Source organism: Oncorhynchus keta, chromosome 10 (assembly GCF_023373465.1).
Source record: "Oncorhynchus keta strain PuntledgeMale-10-30-2019 chromosome 10, Oket_V2, whole genome shotgun sequence".
NCBI classification, from domain to species: Eukaryota; Metazoa; Chordata; class Actinopteri; order Salmoniformes; family Salmonidae; genus Oncorhynchus; species Oncorhynchus keta.
In genome coordinates this window covers 62,005,618-62,026,007 of record NC_068430.1, presented here as the reverse complement: position 1 = coordinate 62,026,007, position 20,390 = coordinate 62,005,618, and the positions used below count along the sequence as shown (strand labels likewise).

At 44.4% G+C, this 20,390-nt stretch overlaps 1 long non-coding RNA gene across 1 annotated transcript in view; it reads right to left on the bottom strand.

Moving 5' to 3' along the window:
• Positions 1 to 18,408, bottom strand: part of LOC118389138 (uncharacterized) — a 44,224-nt gene extending 25,816 nt beyond the window's left edge. The window contains exon 1 of the long non-coding RNA XR_008144688.1: positions 17,765 to 18,408. This is a non-coding gene — a long non-coding RNA (uncharacterized LOC118389138). The remainder of the gene's footprint in view (positions 1 to 17,764) is intronic.
• Positions 18,409 to 20,390: the final 1,982 nt, after the last annotated feature.

The following is a 20,390-nucleotide window of genomic DNA, read 5'->3' as shown; positions in this document are numbered from 1 at the left end:
ATATTGAAGCAACATCTCAAGACATCAGTCAGGAAGTTAAAGCTTGGTCGCAAATGGGTCTTCGAAATGGGCAATGACTACAAGCATACTTCCAATGATGTGGCAAAATGGCTTAAGGACAACAAAGTCAAGGTATCGGATTAGCCATCACAAAGCCCTGACCTCAATCCTATAGACAATTTGTGGGCAGAACTGAAAAGGCGTGTGCGAGCAAGGAGGCCTACAAACCTGACTCAGTTACACCAACTCTGTCAGGAGGAATGGGTCAAAATTCACAAACTTATTGTGGGAAGCTTGTAGAAGGCTACCCAAAACTTTTGACCCAAGTTAACAATTTAAAGGCAATGCTACCAAATACTAATTGAGTGTATGTAAACTTCTGACACACTGGGAATGTGATGAAAGAAATAAAAGCTGAAATAAATCATTCTCTCTCTCTCTACTATTATTCTGACATTTCACATTCTCAAAACAAAGTGGTGAGTGATCCTAACTGACCTAAAACAGGGAATTTTTACAAGGATTAAATACAGGAATTGTGAAAAACTGAGTTGAAATGTATTTGGCTAAGGTGTATGTAAACTTCTGACTTCAACTGTACATGATGTTTGGGATCTCAGACCCACCGCTGTACATTTTGGGACCGTTCTTCGAACGTTACGGTCTGTTCCCCATTGAGGTAACAACATGTTTAACCTTATCTTACCTCGGCAACATTTAACAACTTTAAACCCTGTGTCCTAGGTGCATGATCAGCTGTCCACCTGCGTCACCATGGTAACGGCTAACCTCATCCAGTCTTGTTTTTTCCCATGATCCACCTGGAACATGTGCCGCCCACACTGTCGTGGCTGGGGCTGTTTTTCAGAGGTGTGTGCGTGCTAAGGCCTTCTTTCTGTTTGTGTTCACCTTCATCAGGGGAGACAAAACACCCTGCCTGCACTGAAGTACTAACACGCACCATTAGCCACTCCAACAGATGCTCTGCAGCCATGTCTGGAGAAATAGATGCCCAGTGTGTGCGTGCGCGCGCATGTGTGTGCGTGTGCATGGGTGAGAGACAGAGAGCGAGAGAGAGGGGTCAACAAAGTGATCAATCAATGGTCAACAGCATGCGTCACTGTTGCACGACTATCTGCACGTTAACACTAAACAGTCACTTCGTTTCGTTAACCCCGTGCTCCCTGGATGGACACTAGTGATGTGGACCACATCCATGCCCTTTATCGCAATCACATTGTGATAGCCTGAGACCCAAATGGCACCCTATTCCTACATAGTGCACTACTTTTGACTTCAGCTTTATGGGACTTGGTCAAAGGTAGTACACTATATTAGAAATAGGGTGCCATTTGGGACAGAGCCCTAGAGTACACATGCATACATGCTAACGCTAGGACCTCAGATCAACCAATCAATCAACCAACCAACCAAATGACGCACTGACCAATAAATCAACAAATCAGCCAATTACCTATAAACTAAATTTATGGTGCAGATGAAAACTGTAAGATTACTTAAAAGGGAAGAGACTGATAGCGACATATTATTGTCACTATGGTTTTTGCGTTACAATTGTTCGATGTGATATTTCAGTCACAATTTACATCATATTGTTTTTTGACTAAAGTAATTTCAGAATAACCAGCTAGCTACAGTATATCAGTATCATGCAAGGTGACAAGCAGCACCATCAACATGCTGTGTCATACTATCCTGCACATATATAGCTGCCTCTTTGCATACTGTTTTTCAAATTTTTCTTCAGGCCACATGACGGTTATACATGTGCACTTACTGCAGGAAGTGAGAAAAGAGTCGGTTTTCAAACCGCCAGCATGACAAAAGCTGAGCTCACCTCAAACAAACATACACCCCTCCCTCCCTCCCCCTCCCTCCCACACAAACACACACACACACACACACACACACACACACACACACACACACACACACACACACACACACACACACACACACACACACACACACACACACACACACACACACACACACACACACACACACACACACACACACACACACACATTTTGTCTGTGGAGGAAGTGGCGGTTGTTTGTTTTTTGCAATGTGTGATGTTGCACAGCCTCCCGCATTTTTTTCAACATTTATTCTGACATTCATTTGAAATTGACTCTGGCTAGAGGTCACAGGGGTATAGAGCAGAAGAGCACAACACTGCAGCCGGCATTTGGTTTCTGTTTGTAAGAGCACGAGAACACAAACAGTTTCCCTGACAAAAGGCCCTGTATGGAAAATAGCCCTTTTGAAAAGAGAATGTTAGTACCGGTAGTTAGGATTGTACTTGAAAGTTAGTCTAAGAAATATACTATCAGGCCAAGATTTTGAAGGTGACCCACATGGTCTTACAATTGTAATGGCTGACTATCCTTTCCTATTTACAGTATATTGAAAGGTGGTGGTTGAGGAAAGTCTGTATTAATCTTGCCATCTCCCACATTGTAGGCTATAACACTCTCTGCATCCCAAATGGCACCCTATTCCCTATATAGTGTACTTTTTTTGAACAAGGTCCAAGCATTACACTATGTAGGGAATTGGGTGCCATTTGGACACAACTTACTGTCTGGATGTCCTTGGGTCTAGCCTTTTTTTTCCCTCTGTGTTTTTCCAGTTTAACCCAGAGCAGGCAACCCTAGACAGTGATGTCATCCTTTTCCCTTTGTGCCTCAGCCTCAAAATCTTATCTCCGGGTAGAAGTTGCCCTTAGGCACAAATCTACGAGCAGCTTCCTCTCCCTGAAGCCTAACATTTAGGCCTAAGAGGGGAAAACACCAAACTTAGTAACCAACTTCCTACTAGCGCACCCTTTACCCATCTGCCTCATTCCACTCTCTCTCTCTACATGCTCAAGCACTCCTCGACCCAAAACAAACTCCCTCTCCTCTTTTTTTCTCTCTCCTCTCTCCATGATGCCTTTGCCCACCTGCAGTGGGTTTGAGATAGGCCTCCGTCCAAAAATACCAGGATAGAGAGAGAGAGAAAATAGAAAAGAGAGAGAGAGAGAGTTGGAATTGGGGACAGATATCTCTTGGGTTTTGTCTGTGTGATAAGAGCCCACACACAGAGGGACAGTGGAAAGAGTAGGAGGACACACTAGTATCCTATGGGTGAGACAGTGACAATCGTGACGGCAAGTACAAGCAGATCCGAGCACTGCTGTACTTACAGAATGTTAAGACATCCAACATAAGCATTTTCTGAATATACAAATTAATTGAATGAAAAGCCTGGATATTATTTATTTGGTTGTTATACTCAATGTCAGAAAACCTCTAATGCTTGTACCAAACAGTTGGTTATAGTAAAGCACAATATTGGCAGTATATGTAGCCCCTTGCAACGATGTGCACTGAGCGTTTGGAAGCAAGTCCAGGGAGTGAGTGTGTTCATAAATAAAATGTAGCATAACATAACATAAAACAAGCAAACACGAACAACGCACAGACATGACACGGAAACAGAAACAATGACGCCTGGGGAAGGAACCAAAGGGAGTGACATACGTAGGGAAGGTAATCAGGGATGTGATGGAGTCCAGGTGAGTCTGACGACACACAGGTGCGCGTAACGATGGTGACAGGTGTGCACCATAACGAGAAGCCTGGCGACCTAGAGGCCGGAGAGGGAGCACACGTGACACCCCAGTTTTGAATGCTGATCTGACTGGCTACAGAGGAATAGCTATACCTTGATTTACCGTCAGGCCTCTTAGTTCCTTCAAAGATTTCACAATCTCACTTAGACTTTCACGTAGTATCTTCCTGTACGACTTAAGTTGAAGTTAAAAACCCAACCACCACACACACACACACACACACACACACACACACACACACACACACACACACACACACACACACACACACACACACACACACACACACACACACACACACACACACACACACACACACACACACACACACACACACACCAACACACTGAGTAAATACTCACACACAGACACACACTCAACCCAAGCTAGTCCCTGGGAGGTGGACGGTGTGGTGAGGTAATGTTTACATGCCCCTGTCTTAAGGGACTTAGTGCGTGACTCATGAACCCATTACAAACATTCTGGTGACACTCCGGTCAAAGGGTTAAACTGCTGCGCCTGTTTTTCCTCCTCCCCCCCTTCTATGAGAGAGGACTTAGTGAGTAAAGCCGGTGGCTGATCGCATGAGACACGGGTTCACCCTCTCCCACTGAAACACAGAGCTCGACAGAAAGTGACGGGCCGAGCTATTTAGGACGCAGTCACGGCCTAATCACTGGTGGCTTATCTGCCCACCAGTCAGATCCTCCCTCCCCCTCAACCTCACCCGTCCAGACCAAGGCCAGAGTGAGTGAGTGAGTTCTGCATCCCAAATGGCACCCTATTCCCTAAATAGTGCACTACTAGTGCGCTATATAGAGATATCCAGTATTTAGTAGTGTACTATATAGGGAATAGGGTGTCATTTGGGATACAACAGTGAGTGAGTGCCATGGCCAACCCTCCTCTCTTCTCTAGCCTTTAAACCCCCTGCCACCTTTGACACCCTTCTGTCGCGGCAACCCTTCATCCCTTCAAATGGCCTGTAGAGGATACAGGCATGCGCACACACACACACAGTCCAACACATGGCTGTAGTGATTGGGTAATCCGCACAAACATCAACCTCCCCCTCCCTTCTCCCTCTCTCACCCGCTTGATGAGACAGCGTCTCACAAGACATAGGGGCAAATCTCTCCACACTCCACCCTCTCCCCTTCTCCCTCCCCCTTCCTGTCGCTGAGCGCCGCTCAACAAGGCTGAGCCTGAAAAGAAACGAGGCAGCACGTGGATTCACAGAGACCCGGGCCTGTCACATAGAAAAGTGATGCGGAGAGATTTGTACTCCGCCGCTGCTAAAAACAGATACGAGCCACATTCATCACCTTAGTAGCTTCGGGTCACTCTGTTATGGGAACAGGCTGAGGTGCAATCCCTCAGCTAAAGTTTTGGGCCGATAGGGCACAGATACTCTTATCCAGAGCAGCTTAAAGGAGCAACTTGCTCAAGGGCACATCAACAGATTTGTCACCTTGTTGGCTCAGGGATTCAAACCAGCGACCTTTCGGTTATTCCCCCGGGAAGAAGGACTGACATTTCTGCCCTTTCATATGGATTCCCTATTCTGTTGTTTTTAATAAACTTTCTGTTGTCCCATATCTTGTCTTGTGTTTGTGACCATCTAGGTTTAGATTAGCCTATTCTCAGGGTTTAGCATTAGCTTCTTAGCCTCAACAACAGTTCATCTGTGGCCTAGAGTGTTAAACAGCTTGGTCTACAGAAGGCTGGACTTGTTATGTACCTTTAAATCAGACAATGTTCCAAACTGTTTTGAGAAATTTCCACCAATGAGATTAATTTCAAGAAATTCAGTGTGATTTAACCCTTTGGTGACAGCCGGTCGACAATGCCGAAAATTAGCATATTTCTACATTTCAGAGAGCAGCTTCAACTTAACTGCATCAGATGGCAACACTGCGACAACAACACTGCACCCTATCATGTAAAATGTTTACATTTTTGAGAGCTGTTCATAAAATAACAGCTTGTTTTAGTGCTTCAGATGACAAGCTAGCACAGAGAAGCCGTATTTGAAGAGAACAAAGAGAGAGAGAGAGAGAGAAAGAGAGAGAGAGAGAGAGAGAAGAGAGGAGACTGAAGTCAGACATGGTCTGGGCTGGAAGATAAAGGGGCAAGCCTTCACAAGCTTCCTCTGCCCAGCTCTCCCTTGCTGCTTCCCTCCTCTCCTCCCCGCTAACATTTATCCGCCATGCGCCAAACACAATTTTTCAAAGGCCCCCCGAAAGTAGGCCACAAAGTTTTAAGAGAGAGCGAGAGAGAGAGAGAGCGAGAGAGAGAGAGAGAGAGAGAGAGAGAGAGAGAGAGAGAGAGGAAACATTTACTGAAAACACTGCACAAGTCCACTCCTCCAGCAAGTGTTTCAGCGAATGGATAGATGGAGAGAGATTGAGGAGGGAGTTAGCAAGAGTTCTAAATGATATCTCTCTTTTTATCTTCATGCTTAACCAGATTGGAGAACTGTTTCATCTGAGACTGTAAACTGATTTGGCTGTCACTCTCAACGCATCAGACACCCCTCCACCCTAAACCCAACTTTTCTGGCTGGCGCGAGCATAAATGACTGGTGCTCAATAGCTCAGACATTATGCTTGTCCGAGATAACGCCACCAGCCGCCATTTCAATACTTGTCGATTGGCTGCGACAACTGTCATTGTTTTTGGAAGCACCGTCGCGGTCCACTTATGTCTAAACAAATGTCAGTCGCACGTGAAACAGTCTGACTAGTATCTGACGCAGGAAGATTGGATGGTGGCGATAAAGAGCATGGGTAACGCGGGACAATTACACGAGGCCTGTTGTTTTGAGAGGAGCTAGCTGCGGCTCTTGGCAGCTCTAACCGAGAATAGATTCCTCCTGCGTCCCAAATGGCACCCTATTCCCTATATAATGCACTATTTTTGACAAGGGCCCTAGAGCTCTGGTCAAAGGTATTGCACTATATAGGGAACATTGGTGCCATTAAGGATCACAAATTCTCTTATCTGAACCACCAGGAAGACAAGCAGCACTGTCTGAACGTCTACGATGCGGGGAGGAGATAAGGAGTAGTCGGATGGAGAGCCCAGGATGGATGACAGGAGCAAGGGAGAGGAGGGGGGGTTAGTGGAGGAGAGGGCTGACTTAATGCTCAAGCTAGCAGTCCCCTGGGGGACTTTAAGACCTCTTCATAAGCCAAATCCAGGTTTCCATCTCAAACTCAGGAGTTTGGAACGACTCAAGGTTCCCATCTTCGTCTCTAGTTACCCGAGGGAGTTTCTTATGGTCTTGCTGTGCCAGCCAAATGCTTGCTTCAGGACAGGCTTAGGATCTGGCCTAGTTATAAAAATGACTTGCGAAAAAGTGCTTTTACAATGAAAGCTTCGAGTCTTATTCAATTGAATGACATGACTAGCAAACAATCTTGCTCTGTTTTTTTTGTGTCCAATATAAGCCAGATAGCAAAGATGTGGGAAAAAGCAGTTTTGAACATGTTCTATAATTTAATATTGGAAAAAATAAAGCATATTTTGGTGTCTTTCTCTGGCTCAACTTAGCACACTTCTCCGCCCATTTTATAACAGAGGTTTGATTGATTGACCGGTTCCTTCAGTGGTCTCACCAGAGGTCAGAGGCCAGAGCCCATCCCAGGATCATCAAAAGAGGGGTGCTGACCGGTATAGGAGTTATATGGCTTGAGCTGACCTCTGCCCTGTCACCTCATTTCCAAAATCTCACCATGGAGCTCAGTTTACCTCATCCAAAATATAGCATGACATCAATTGTCCTAAGCTAAAGTTGACATTTGCTGCAATTTAGGATGTTATCAGATGAGCTAGCCATGGTTAAGTACATGCAAAATGATGGTAGTCCCATTATTTCACATATAGCCTACCGATGCCAGCTATGGTGACAACCTACGAGCTCTGTAATACCTTGCTAATGTCCGTGTAAAGTATGCTATGTGGCGCGGTTGGTTCATGTACAGTGTTATCGCCTGTCTTGGGTCGACTGTCTGTTGAGGGGCTTCCACACAACAGAGGCAGCCAGGCAGACTTCCATTGGGCCATGAGGCAGCTGGGGGAAGAGTGCATTGTTGGGGAGACAGTTCATCGGGTCGCCATGGTTATTTATGTCGCCGCAACCGAAGCAGCTGTTATGACACCTCGTGGGCAATTGTCACACTCCTGCTATGGTGGTGGTGGGTGATTGCTGTGTCGCAGAGGGCCAACCGCGACACTCTCCCCTAGAGGAGCTTCTGCTGAAGATCTTATTTTGAGAAGGTGTCAGATACGGAGACGGTCTTACAAAGGGATAAGAGAGCGGTCTGTTTGTGAATATTGAGTGTCGTGTTTGGTCTTCAGTGTGTGTAGTCATCTTTTCCGACTGCGTTGGCGAGTGTGATATTTTTTTGTTTACGTGAATGGGTCTGTGTATAAGACAGCTTCAAGTTACACGTGGGAAAGTGTTTATGTTTACATATCTGAATGCGGACATGTGAATGGGTATATTTCATTTTAAATACTATATAAATGTGTAAATAAATGTGTGTGTGTGTGTGTGTGTGTGTGTGTGTGTGTGTGTGTGTGTGTGTGTGTGTGTGTGTGTGTGTGTGTGTGTGTGTGTGTGTGTGTGTGTGTGTGTGTGTGTGTGTGTGTGTGTGTGTGTGTGTGTGTGTGTGTGTGTGTGTGTGTGTGTGTGTGTGTGTGTGTGTGTGTGTGTGTGTGTGTGTGTGTGTGTGTGTGTGTGTGTACGTGAGAATGCATGCGAATGGGAGCGCGTCCAAAACTATTTTGGTGCACTCACCAAGAGGGGACTTAAAGGTCATCGTCAGGCACCGAGAGGTGTTTGTGCGTAAACAAGTCCCCGTTACCATGGTTGTGTATCCGCCCCCTCCCGTAGCGACGACGCAGGCTATTTTCGGGGAAAGATGCCTAACCAGTCATCACCCCCCCAGCAACATCCTCCCCCTTCACCCCCTAAAAGCATACCAGCCACGGCAGCTTGTATCCAGGCTCCCTCCAGCTGATCTCTCCCAGGCAACCATCTCTTCCAGATGGGGGCAGTGGTCCAGGTATTTGGCCTTGGTCATCTATCATTGTCCCCCAACAAATGCTACAAAGTGTCCCTCCTCGACATTTCATCTCTGGCACGAATGCACTGTTCCAGACATGAAGCTTAAACAAAGTGAGCGATTCATGGCCGTTCAAGGATAACCTGCAAACGCCAGAGTCCCAAGTAAACACTATGGAGAAAACAAAGGGAGAAGTCATGGTGATGGGCCATGTTGCTAGCAACGGCCCACGTCACTAGCCCACCGAGGCTACCCAACAAAAGGTACCTGGTAGAATGCATGACATACAGTATTCTCACTTTGTATTGTATGAAAGCTTGGGACAGGACTTGCTAACTCCCTCCCAAAAACCATTATGGCTGACGTCATATAAGCATTGGATGAAGACAATGCTAAGAGTGCTAGAAATACCATTACAAAACAGTGACAATGCTAACAAGTAGGCTACAATATCCCTCTATTTTGTGACGTTTCTTATTCATCTCTCATCTTTTCTCTTCAATTTCATTCACATGGTAAGTTTATCTCATATACAACCGTGGCTTTTCAACCGTGGCTTCGTGTTGTCTTTTCAGGGTTCGACCACCATTTACACATTTTTCACTGCAACCTGCAACAATAGCCGCCACTGACAACAACACAGAGAAGGCAGCAATCCTGCTGCTTCGCTCTGGACCTCGCTGTGATCTCCCCTGGTGGGTTTAATCAGGAAAAGGTTCAGCATTTCAACATCAAACCTCTTTGTTTTGTTCTCCCTATGTAGAGGGAAGGGGCCCTTTCTCTCTCGCTTTCTCCCTCTCTCCCTCTCTCTCTCTCTTTCTCTCTCTCCCTCTTTCTTTCTTTCTCTCCGCACCATTTTAATTAAAGTAATGGCAGAGGCAATCCAGAGAGGTGTAAGACTCTTGTTCCTTTCGGGATGACATCAACGTCACCGCCATGATGCCGCTTCCTCATTTAGGAGATTAAAGGAAAGTCACACTCAGCTAAAGGTTTAGAGCTGTGTGTCCCCGACATGCTAGTGTTTCGATTTAGTACACTCTGCCTGCATATCACACCAAGCGAAGAGGTAGACTTTGCTAGGCACCGCATCACTAGCCTTTGCGAGTATGGATAGGAGGTGGGATAAGAAGACACAGTGCTAGGGTAAGAGAGTGTACAGCCACACTAATCAAACACTGATGACTTGCACTTTAGCCGACGCAGAGATCAATGGCGGTCCAGCTCACTCCTGTTTTTCATTAGCGAGAAGCAAAGGAAAAGACTGCTTCCCAAATGGCACCTTTCTCCTTTTATAGTGCACTACTTTTGATCAGGGCCCATAAGGCTCTCCCGTAAGTCTCTGGGGGAAAGTGTTGCACTATTTAGGGAATAGGGTGCTTTTTGGGACGTAAACAAACTCTGTTGGATAACCCTTGAGCCAAACCATTGATTGGTTCTGTAGATCTCCAGGACTGATTGCAGCACATTGTCACCAGGGAGATGAAAGGGAATGTATGGTAGGAAGTTCTGTCAGTGGATTTTCAACTTGTTATCAGAATCAGGGTCTTTCTGGGTAGAAAACACACACACAACCTGAGTCGCATCCAATGCCACAGATTTCCCTTTTATTAATCAAGAATGGACTGTTTAATCTTAAAGCTGTCAACTCTCAGGTTCTTTCAACGTCCCACCCTGTTTTTACGCCATGTCTCAAAGACATTATCGCTATGTTACATTACATCAGAGGTGCGTTCAACTTGGCGAATGTTTGCAAACCAATTGGAGAAACCTGATGAAGACCTAAGGGTTGATACCTTGTCAATAAAGCACATGGCAGTATGCAGTCTTTTTTAACCTTTAGTGCAAACTAATTAGAACATGTTTTATTGTTAACTTGTTTCCTTGCCCTCCTGGTTGTCCGTCAGTCAGTCTGGCCTCTAGTGCTAAGAGGGTGCTGGACAGACTACGTACAGTAGCTGGTTTAGACTCCATAGCCCCCCTGCTCCCTGCTCATGGCACAGAGATCTGCTGAGCTGACAGTCAGACAGAGTTCCTGTTAGAGCACATGGCGGGAGGTTTCCAGGAAACTCAGACACACACACGCACGTACACACGCATGCACACACACGCGCACACACACGCACACACAAACACGCACACACACACACCCACACACACACACACACACACTTGTCCACTTCTATCCACCCTTTCCATTGGCCCCCGAACAGTGTCACTGTGAGAGCCAGTGTAGACACAATTAAGGAAGGTGAAATGTGCTGCCATATCTCTTTGAGTGGTAAGATACGATGTTCCCTTTGAGATGGGAGCAGGGTAGCTGGGTTGCCAGTTCTGTTTCTGCTCTAGCAAACACCGGTGTTTGTTGTTGTAGTCAGGTTTGACTGTTGGCTGGAGCCGTAATGGATCTGGCAACCAGGCTAGTAGCAATGGGAAGAAAAGAGATGGACAGATTGAGAGTAGCTACTATAGAATGAGGTGGGTGTTTGAAATTACAAGTCACAGTATGTATCATAGTGTGTCTGTTTGGAACTGATTGATGATGGGTGTCTTATTTGTCGAAGTGTGGCTGCGTGTGCCAGTGTGTGTGTGTATAGGCTGTGCTGGTAACAGCTGTGTTGGTCAAGTGGCTTTGATCATGTGTTCATGTGTGTGTGTGTGTGTGTGTGTGTGTGTGTGTGTGTGTGTGTGTGTGTGTGTGTGTGTGTGTGTGTGTGTGTGTGTGTGTGTGTGTGTGTGTGTGTGTGTGTGTGTGTGTGTGTGTGTGTGTGTGTGTGTGTGTGTGTGTGTGTGTGTGTGTACACTACAGAGTTAGGATAGGGTGTCAGGCCAGCGATATCCATCACCTAGGGCAGCTTTCTCTCTCTCTGCTTAGTCAAAGTGTTGGCTTTGTTCCAATGCCTCCATCCATGCCGATTGGTTTTCCTCCTTCCCTCTTTTTAGGTCTACGACAGGGGAGTGAGAGTGTCAGACGGGTGAGGAGGTTGTCCTTGATTTGTTCAACACAGTGTGATCGCTACTCTGAGCACTCGCCATAAATCATCATCTACATTCTTAGGAAAATGGGTTCCAAAAGGGTTCTGTGGCTGTCCCCATAGGAGAACCTTTTTTGGGAAGGGAAAGGGTATATTTAGTCAGTTGCGCAACTGAATGCATTCAGTCTTCCACATTTAACCCAAAGTGTCTTAATTAGAGAAGTGTAGGAGGCTGCCTCATCGGCACTCTGGGGGAAAGTTGTTGTGGGGGTTATCTGCGTTGCTCCACCTTGCTGGCTCGGGGATTCGAACAAGCAACCTTTTGGTTACTGTCCCAATGCTCTAACGGCTAACGGGTTCTACATGATACCCAAAATGGTTCTACCTGGAACCAAAAGGGTTCTTCCCGGAACCAAAAGGGGCTCTTCAAAGGGTTCTCCTATGGGGACAGTCAAAGAACCCTTCTTGGATCTAGATAGCACCTTTTTCTCTATGAGTGTACTTGAGGGGTGTGAAGCGCTAACGCTAAACCCCGTGTAAGAGAATACAATGCTGTACGTACGTTGTGCCCAGATGGGGTTACTGTTGCGGCGTGTCTAAATATAACTGGTTCACGATAGCTGGGGTTGACTTTCACTGTCTTACATGAGCACTGGGGCCTTCTCGCTTTACGCAAATACACAGAGACCAAACCCATGGACATGCTGGGAACCACGTGTAGATAAGGTTACGGCTAAGGACAAATACACATACAGTGACTTCAGAAAGTATTCACCTCCCCTCCCCAAAAAATGAATATATATGTATATACATATTTTAAAATACACTAATATAAGTATTCAACCCCCCCCCTGAGTCAATACATGTTAGAATCACCTTTGGCAGAAATTACAGCTGTGAATCTTTCTGGGTAAGTCTCTAAATCAAATCAAATCAAATGTATTTATATAGCCCTTCGTACATCAGCTGATATTTCAAAGTGCTGTACAGAAACCCAGCCTAAAACCCCAAACAGCAAGCAATGCAGGTGTAGAAGCACGGTGGCTAGGAAAAACTCCCTAGAAAGGTCAAAACCTAGGAAGAAACCTAGAGAGGAACCAGGCTATGTGGGGTGGCCAGTCCTCTTCTGGCTGTGCCGGGTGGAGATTATAACAGAACATGGCCAAGATGTTCAAATGTTCATAAATGACCAGCATGGTCAAATAATAATAATCACAGGCAGAACAGTTGAAACTGGAGCAGCAGCACGGCCAGGTGGACTGGGGACAGCAAGGAGTCATCATGCCCGGTAGTCAAGAGCTAAGAGCTTTGCACACCTGGATTGTACAATATTTGCACACTATTTTTTACAATTCTTCAAGGTCTGTCAAGGTGGTTGTTGATAATTGCTAAACAGTCATTTTCAAGTCTTGCCATAGATTTTCAAGACGATTTAAGTCAAAACTGTAACTAGGCCACTCTAGGCCACACACAATGTCATCTTGGTAAGCAACTCCAGTGTGTATTAGGCCTTATGTTTTAGGTTATTGTCCTGCTGAAAGGTGAATTTGCGTCTGTTGGAAAGCAGACTGAACCAGGTTTTCCTCTAAGATGTTGCTTGTTTATTTATTTGACCTTTTTTTAACCAGGCAAGTCAGTTAAGAACAAATTCTTATTTTCAATGACGGCCTGGGAACAGTGGGTTAATTGCCTGTTCAGGGGCAGAACGACAGATTTGTACCTTGTCAGCTCGGGGGTTTGAACTTGCAACCTTCCGGTTACTAGTCCAACGCTCTAACCACTCCAAGGTGACTCACCTCCAAAAGGCCTTAAAATAACAGCTGGGTCCTCTATTTGGGTCTCAGTCACGTAACACACACACTTGGCAGAGGCAGCTGGCCTAAAGGCCAAGGGTGGTTTACTCCATGTCAGGGCATGCAACTGACACCCTCCATCCTCGTCCTATTTCTCCACTTCATTACATACAATCGGTCACATCCAGTTTCACTGTACATTTCCATGTGAACTGGTGCAACCTTCTCTATTTGTTTGTTACTGCATGCAGTAAACAGTGTGTGTGGCGTGCTACAGAAGAAGAGTGGCTAACACTTTACATTTAGGTAACGTTTATAAAAGTAAGTACGTAATTCATGTTTATTTAATTGTTTATAAGTGCATTATAACAATTAATAACTACTGAAATGAGTATCTTGATACTTTATGTTGCTGATGAAATAAACGTGTATTTTCAGATACTTTTGTTTCGAGAAATGTATGAACTGATAAACCCATTCCATTCAACCTTTGCATGCAATAGCATCGTTGATCCTCTCAATATTTCCCCATCTTTCTGCATGGTTTGCCAAATCTATCTTCTTACTCATTGCAATTTTATACACGTGTTCCCAGAGAGAAATGCAAGTATAAATATGTCATTTACTTGGCGAAGAGTGATAGATAGATACATACATCATCTGAAACTTTCCCAGCACAAATATCCCACATTCTGACACAGACAGCCTGAATCAAAATGGGGAAAATCTCTTGAATTCACTTTACAAATGTGATATTAATGAGAGTATTTTATCGAGATACTTTTTTATTATATAGTGTATTTTCACTATAAGGCTTAAACTCCAGTGTTTGGGTGAAAAATTGGCCTTGTGTTTAGCCCCCAAAAACAGAAAAATACATTAAGGATGCCATGCCATGCAATATTAATGTGGACAGTCCCCCCTGAAAATAACGTTTACAAACCAGGGTGTCCTGTTTAAAAATACAAATAAACAAAGTGTGGGGTGTTGGTATTTAATTAGCAGAGGGGTGGTCGGAGTTACAGAGTGTTATTGGTGGTGGAGCGGCTGTAGGGGTGTTCTCAGAGCCTAGTTTAAATATAAAGTGCCATGTATTCCAAAAAAAGGACCTCACCCCACTTGCCAAAAATGCCCCCCCGTTGGTCTCTCAGAAGGGGTCAACTTTGGAAATGTTAGGTGTCGCGGGCCAGTGGCGGTGCGTGTTGGAGTCCGAATGGTCTCCGGGTCTATTTATACGACCTGCCATGCCTTTTGTAAGAACATAACACCCTCTGCCCCCCTGCCCACCTCCCAACACCCACCTGCCCTCCCAGGTGGGCAAGGGAGCAAATAGTGAGCGAATTTGAGGGGGTCAGACACAACGAACAGGCCACACATCTGTCCAGGTTGGAATTTTGGAGGGGCCAGTCAGCACATTTTCAAACTGGCGTCCGGCCCAATGAACAGGCCGTCCGTCCTTCTCCCTCGCTTACCATAGCAACCCGGAGCACTTGTCCCACACTCCAGATAAGGGGGACTTCTGATGTCAATGAATATCACGTTAATGAAGATTGGGTTAAGGCTGAGAGGGTCAAAGACAGTTCTGGAATAGTCTGTGATTTATCTGGAATACAGATGGCCCTAGTGCCAAGAAGTATCCTTTAAATACATACAGTGGCAAGAAAAAGTAGGTGAACCCTTTGGAAATACTTGGATTTCTGCATAAATTGGTCATACAATTTGATCTGATCTTCATCTAAGTCACAACAATAGACAAATGCAGTCTGCTTAAACTAATAACACACAAACAATGATACATTTTCATGTCTTTATTGAACACACTGTGTAAACATTCCCAGTGCAGGGTGGGAAAAGTATGTGAACACTTGGATTCATAAACTGGTTGACCCTCCTTTGGCAGTAATAACCTCAACCAAACGTTTTCTGTAGTTGCGTATCAGACCTGCACAAATGGTCAGGAAGAATTTTGGACCATTCCTCTTTACAAAACTGTTTCAGTTCAACAATACTCTCAGGATGTCTGCTATGAACTGCTCTCGAGGTCATGCCACAGCATCTCAATCGGGTTGAAGTTAGGACGCGTATTTTCTTTTGCTGTTGATTTACTTCTGTGTTTTAGGTCGTTGTTCTGTTGCATCACCCAACTTCTGTTGAGCTTCAATTGGTGGACAGATAGCCTTACATAGCCTTACATTCTCCTGCAAAATGAATTCATTTTCCCGCCGATGATAGCAAGCTGTTCAGGCCCTGTTATGATGTTGTTGTGCTGGGCCTTTATTTCTCCACACATAGTGTTGTAGCTCCCTTCAGGAACCACGAGCACAACCGTTCCTTGATTTTAACTGGCGGCTTTATTCTGTAGTTTTAGTCAGAATTATCACCTTCAGTGAGAACTACAAAGTAAATGAAAATACCATTAAGCACACTCTTACAACCTTATCTTATGAGTGACTTATTAACTTGGTATAACTCTGAAGTGTTTATATACATAAACAGTTTAGCCGGAGCTTTAACATTATCAGATTAAACACATGTATAAAGGAAAAAATACGTCATTGGCTGCTTATTACAGAAGGGAGGAAATCAAACTTCACCCTTATTTTTCCTGGCATGAATTCACACTTCATCCTTAATTATTATAACGTTACCATCATAACGTACACGCTTCAACTTTCACGAACTACACCTGATGACATGAAAACTTAGCTAACACAGAGCGGGATTGCCTTCCCTCCAAAGGTGTGTTGCTACAATACTGTCCCCGTTACAACAGTTATTAGCTACGTAGTTCTGCTTGTTTTATCATTTCCCCCGCATAGCGAACACGTAAACAATTCAAACAAAAAACGACATAGACTTACAGGTTACTTGTCAGTTACAGTGTTGTGTGTTCAACTCAACTATAGTTTCATATGTCCACAGAATATTTTGCCAATAGTGCTGTGGAACATCCAAGTGGACTTTTGCAAACATCAAATGTGCAGCAATCTGTCCTCCCATAAAAACCATCATTGTTTAGTGTTTTACGTATCATAGACTCGTCAACAGAGATGTTGGCATGTTCCAGAGATTTCTGCAAGACTTTAGCTGACACTCTAGGATTCTTCTTAACCTCATTGAGCATTCTGTGCTGTCCTCTTGCAGTCATCTTTGCAGGACGGCCACTCCTAGGGAGAGTAGCAACAGTGCTGAACTTTCTCCATTTATAGACAGTTTGTCTTACCATGGACTAATGGACATCATGGTTTTTAGAGATAATTTTGTCACCCTTTCCAGCTTTATGCAAGTCAACAATTATTAATCTTAAGGCTTCTGAGATCTCTTTTGTCCGAGGCATGGTTCACATCAGGCAATGCTTCTTGTGAATAGCAAACTCCAATTTTGTTAGTGTTTTTTTATAGGGCAAGGCAGCTCTAACCAACATCTCTAATCTCGTCTCATTGATTGGACTCCAGGTTAGTTGACTCCTGACTCCAGTCAGCTTTTGGAGAAGTCATTAGCCTAGGGGTTCACATACTTTTTCCAACCTACACTGTGAATGTATGATGTATTCAATATAGACAAGAAAAATACAATTATTTGTAATTTGTGTGTTATTTAAGCACACTATGTTTGTCTATTGTTGTGACTTAGATGAAGATCAGATCAAATTTGATGATTAATTTATGCAAAAATCCAGGTAATTCCAAAGGGTTCACATACTTTTTCTTGCTTGATTATCTAAGTATTCTAAAATTCTCAAGTCTTTACTGTAAATACTACTAATACTAGAAATATGTATAATTCGTTAACACTTTATATTGAGGTACCTTAAGGGTACTTTAATGTAGTGTTACCACCAATTCTCTAATACCTATGAATTTCGTCAATTTTATTTTCCAAAAATTCCAGATTCAAAATAATTCCGGATCCCTGTCATTTCCACAAGTGTCCTGGCCAGGAATACACCTATCAGAGATTGATTGTGATACTCCAGTGACTTAAGTGGACGAGAGGACATTGATGAAGATCAATAAAGGAAGCCATTCACTCTCTCTCTCTCTCTCTCTCTCTCTCTCTCTCTCTCTCTCTCTCTCTCTCTCTCTCTCTCTCTCTCTCTCTCTCTCTCACTCTCTCTCTCTCACTCCCAATCTCTGTCTTTAACTCTCCACTTCTCTGTGTACACGTCTTTCAACCCGTAAATAGCCTGCATGTCATTAGGATCAGAGTTCAGTTTGGAAACGACAACTGTTTTGGTTGTTACCTCTATCTTGGGGAGGTTTTACCGCATGTCTGGGGGAAATTTACCTTGGAAATGCTCTTGTGAACTCTTGATGATTCTTGGTGTTTCTTGATGATTCTTGGTGTTTCTTGATGATTCTTGGTGTTTCTTGGTGTTTCTTGCCATGTAGCTTCCCTTTATACCACATTGACATCAAAGCTTTTGTCTTTATAGATATATCCTGTCAATTACACACACACACACACACACACACACACACACACACACACACACACACACACACACACACACACACACACACACACACACACACACACACACACACACACACACACACACACACACACACACACACACACACACACACACACCTTTTTGGACACCTCTCTTGAAAAGCACTCAGACATTGACAGTCCGGTAATCCTTGACATTCAAGCCATGCCTGATGCTGATAAGTGGGCCAAAGAGCAGAAGTTTCCAGAAACAGGTGCTGCTGGTTCCTGCTGGCTGCTGCCTGCATGCTGGCTGAGCTGAAATACTGCCAGTCCACATTCAGAACAATAACCAACGCCCTCAATCTCATCCTCCCTCATCCTCCCACTTGGCAGCTAGCCCGGCAGACTCAAACATCCCCTCTCCCCCTCATCCTCCCTCCACTCTCCCATCTTAACATATCCTGCTTGGTCCAGTGGACAAATTTCCATGTGGCTTCGGATGAATTTGGATACTTTTCTCTTCCCACAAACCCCAGCCCTGCCTGACTGCCAGTGGAATGGTACAGACAAGATGGAGGGAGGAAGAGGGGAGAGACAAAGGGAGGAGACCTTCTCTTTCCTACTTGAATCAAGACTGTGTACACTCTTAGAAGGAAGGGTTTCCAAAAGAGTTCTTCGGCTGTCCCCATAGGTTATCCTTTTTTGGTTCCAGGTAGAACCGTTTTTTGGTTTCAGGTAGAAGTATTTTGGGTTCCATGTAGAACCCTCTGTTTAAAGGGTTCTACATATAACTCAAAAGGATTCTACCTGGATCCAAACAGGGTTCTTCAAAGGGTTATCCTATGGGGACAGCAGAACAACTCTTTCAGGTTCTGGATAGTTCCTTTTTTTTCTAAGAGTGTACCAGATATGCTCTATTAACAATAATAGAGACGAGAAAGAGAATGCTCCCATGTTCCCTGTGTTTTTAGCTACCATGCAAAAGCTATCATTAAAATAAAATCCCTGGCTTGGGAATGAAGGGAGAGAGGGTGAGGTGATTTGGGGTTGAGATCCAGCCTGCCTGCCCCACCCCTGGAATGAATAGCCAGGGTTCAAAGAGATCCGGTGTGGGGAGTGAGTTTTTGTGTGTGTGTGTGAGTGCATCAGTGCATCAGTGGGTGCATGTGGGTGGGTGGTTGTTTGTGTGTTATGTATATGTCTGCATATGTGTGTTTGTAAGTGTTCTATTTGAGGGCAAGCAATAAAAATGTACTGTGGTTGTGTGTCTCTACTCTCTTCCTTCATTTTCTGGTGTCACATCCATACCCGGGGAGATTTTTTCTTTGTACTTCTGGTGGGCATTTTGTGTGGGCCTGTATTGCAACATATTAACTTAATTTTTGTGGGGGGATAAATCACTTACAGTAAGTGCTGGCAATTGTATACACACTAGCTGCCAGGAACACAGAAAAATAAAGTCGTATTTCTAACAGGCAGAGCAGCAGACGCCTTGAAAGAAAGGGAAGGCCCTTTGATCTGCTGGGATTTTAGAAATCAGCAGCATTATTCACAGTCAGGGTTACGTAACTGCAAGGAGCGGTGAGTGAACAATGAGTGCATGCCTGTCTCTCTCTCTCTGTTCTCTCTCTCTCTCTCTCTCTCTCTCTCTCTCTCTCTCTCTCTCTCTCAGCAAGGCAATCCACCATTTTCGCAGGAAATAAAACATTTATATTCAGATCTGTCTATACTATTAACTGTTCACTGCAATACTTTAACTTAGTTTCAACCATTGGTGAATAAAAAAAAACCGAATATTCAAATATCTTGGTCTGGAAGGTCTAAAATAAGTGTGTTTCCATAAAAGGAGATCGAAGAGTCTAGGCTGGCTGTAATAGGTCATAGCTGTCCCGGGCGGGAAATGCAAGGTCAAAGGTCACCGGTGAAAAAAATCCTGTCAATTGGCTTGAGAACAATATAGGAGGAGGTAAGAAGGTTTTTCCCGAAGACAGCAGTTGTTGCAACAGCATGTTGCCTTACTGCCTGGATTCGTTTGAATCCATTTTGCTTCCCAAATGGCACCCTATTCCCTATGTAGTGCACTACTTTGGACCAGAGCCCTATGGGCCCTGATATAAAAAACATTTTTTAAGTAGTCCACTATATAGAGAGCAGGGTGCCATTTGGGACACAATCCTTGGACCCTTTTTTTTTTACTTCCTTTGACACAACCCAGACAAAACAAGGAGAGGCCAAAACAGCAAGAAGAAAAGAGAGCTGGAGGGCAAACATTTCAACATTTGCTTCATTTTGCGATGTGTGTTTACTGCTGCCGATCCCTTTTGAAATGAACAAAGTGAAGCCAAACGATTGCACCTCTTAAACCTGCTGTTGGATTTAGGAGCATGTCTGTTTTCATTTTATTTTTTCAAACGAGTCTCCCTCTTGAAACACATGTCCGTTTCACTTTCATTTGCGAGCTGTCCTGCGTGACAAG